Below are 3119 nucleotides of genomic sequence, written 5' to 3' on the forward strand. Positions count from 1 at the left end.
TCAACTTGTTCCGTTTTCTTGATAGAATTTTCTAAAGATTCAATTTTATTTAAAAATTCTTGTTTTTGATTATCAAATGAAAGCCTTTCTTCGTTAGGCTTTCTGTCATGAAAAAAGTTCATAGACTGTCTTCTTGAATCTCTTAAAGATCAAATATCAATTTTGAGTAAAACATGCATTGTTTACAGCCTCAGCCCAGAATTCAGTAGGTAGACGAGACTTGCTGAGCATAGATCAAGTGGCTTTAATTATTGTCAGATTTCTTCTTTCTGCAACCCCGTTTTGTTATGGAGTTCTCACAGCTGAGAAGTTGTGTGAGATTCCTTGGTTCTCAAGGAAGTTATCAATGGTACAATTTTAAATTTAGTGCGATGATCACTCCTTATTGAGCACACTTTTAGGTTGTTCAGTAGTTCTATGCGCTTTATGAACGAGATAATTTCTTCAGGTGCATCGCTCTTGGATCTAAGAAATAATACCCAAGTATACATGGAAAATTCGTCAACTATAACGAGTGTATATTTATTTCCAGTTATTGATTGTATGTTGATAGGGCTAAACAAATCCATGTACAGTAGCTGAAACGGAGAAGTCATTGAAGAGACTTGTTTTGATTTAAAACTAGCCTTTGTCCGCTTTCCTTTTTCACACGCTGAGCAAAGAGATTCCTTTGCAAAAGAGTGCTGAGCAAGGACAGTGACAAGCTCTTTTCTAGACAACTCGTTCAGCATCTTGAAGTTAAGATGAGAAACTCATTTGCGCCACAACCAGTTGATATTTGATTAGGCTTTAGAGAGAAAACAATTATACTTTGTGAAGGGAGAATCCATGTTGATGACATACACATTTTGTTGACGAGGGTCAGTCAATGCAAGATTGTCAACTTTGTCAAAGACAAAACATGTATTCTTAAAAAATTAAACTGTGAAATCTTTATCACATAATTGACTAATGCTGAGAAGATTATGCGTCAGTCCTTCAATGTAGGCAACTCGTCTACACGTAGTTGCTCTGTTGGTTAATATACCAAAACTCTTGGTATATCATTTTCCATTTCCTCCATAGGTAACGAAAGGACCTCTTACATCCTTATACTCTGAGAGCATGGTTTTGTCTCCGGTCATATGTCTTGAGCATACACTATCAAAATACCAGATTCCTTTGACTACTTCCAATAAAAAGGATATGAATTTTGCTTTGGTACCCATTTCTCAATGGGTCCAACAGATTTAGAGATTGAGGAGTCATCTTTCTTCATTGACACTAAAGGCTTAGAATCAGTGGTGGTCTTCACTGATCCTGATGACGAGGCATCAGTGGTAGTCTTCACATTAGTTGTTTTCACAACTTTTGTGGTTAATTTCACTCTGGTTGATTTTCAGCCTCAATTATTTTCTTTACCTCAGTTGTCTTACCAGATTTGGAAGATGAGGGACACTTACTGGCAACATGAGTACTTTCACTGCATGGACGACACTTCCTATAGTTGAAAGTAACTTTAGAACCAGAAGAGTTAGGGCTTGAAAGCCTGTGATGAGATGGACTAGCTCTAAGAATACCTTTTTTAGTGGTTTCATGAGGAACTACTAAAGTTTTGGATACCTTGGGTGAAAGATTTACTTTCAGTTTTGGATTTGATCTCTGAGAAGATTTAGAGACCACTATCTAGAGGTCGAAGGTCTACAAGCTAAAGGCTTTGAACAAATCTTCTTCAACTTGTGGTTTTTCTTGGTCAAAGGAGGAACACTGACAATGGTTTACCTTTGTGTATGCATATTGAACTTTGAGAAGTACCTTTAAGAAGACACTTAGTAGAAAAGAAGTACTGAGTGGAAGAAGTGTCAGGAATAGAAGAGATAAAAGTTCTGAACTTAAGCATGGACCTGTCACTAACATAATCTTACTAGTCATAAGAATATCCTAGACCACTCTTGATCTTGGCAGGAATCAGAGCATTAATGATCTCAGTGGCCTTAATCGAGGATTTACACCATTCTTCAATGGTATCCTTTTCATCCCTGAGTTCAGCAAATGCTTGCTCTCACTCTGAGATCACTTGCTCGTGTTAGATGTTGATTGTTCAGTTCATAATGACTTGATCTTTAAGATTTTCATCAATCTTATTCAGCTCCTTGATCTTGGAATGACACTTTTCTAATTGTTCTTGTAAATCAAGATTTAGTTTTTCAGCTTTGGTTTTGCCATTCAGAGCATTGTAAGGATCCATAGTCAGTGTATTTAGTGCAGATATACTATCACAGCTAGAAGTAGAAGGTTTATTCAGATTACATACATGAGTAGAAGTTCATGGTGAGGGATCACTTGAGGATGATGTCTCAGTTGGTTCATCCTTGACATCCTTAGCCATAAGATATAGATAGGTCGTGTCTTCCTCATCTAAAGATGATTTTTCTGCGATAAGTCATTTTCCCCTACGCTGGATGTTTTCCATCTTTTTGTACTTCTCCTTCAGCTTTAAATACTTATCGTCTTTAGCCCTAAATGAGGATGAGGTGTTAGAAGATGACTTCACAGCTTTCTTTGACCTGCATTCACTTGCAAAGTGTCCTTTGCGTTGACAGTTAAAACAGATAGCTAAGGCTTTGTCAATTTGACTTGACTTTAGCTTGTCAACGATAGTCAGAGAAGAAGAGCTGCAAAAATTACTTTTTCTAGAAAACCATCTAAAGGAATTTGTGAGGAGGGCCAGAGACTCACCAAACTCTGATAAACCAGCATCTGTTAAGTCCTCAGAGTTAGAGGGATCTAACTCGGTGATAGTAAGATAAAAATGAGGAGGAGGGGTAGAAGGAGCTGCTGAAGTGGTTTCAGAGATCAAAGCTAAAGGAGAGCGATTCATTTCTCTTGAATCTCTTAGAATATTCTTTTTTAGCTGACGATATTGCTCATGATTAAGCGAAATCCCATAGAGGGTGCTAAGAGATAGGGTGGACATGTCCTTAGACATCTTGAGGCACATGGTATAGTTATCCCATGTATCTGGAAAACATTCTAAAAACTTTGTCAGTGTCTCAAAGTTGGACTATTCTTTTCCAACTATCCTAAGATCGATAAGAAGACAATTAAAAGATCGATAAGAAGACAATTAAAACGTTGAT

Source organism: Cynara cardunculus (genome assembly GCF_001531365.2).
Source record: "Cynara cardunculus var. scolymus isolate 2C chromosome LG 8, CcrdV1, whole genome shotgun sequence".
Classification (NCBI taxonomy): Eukaryota; Viridiplantae; Streptophyta; class Magnoliopsida; order Asterales; family Asteraceae; genus Cynara; species Cynara cardunculus.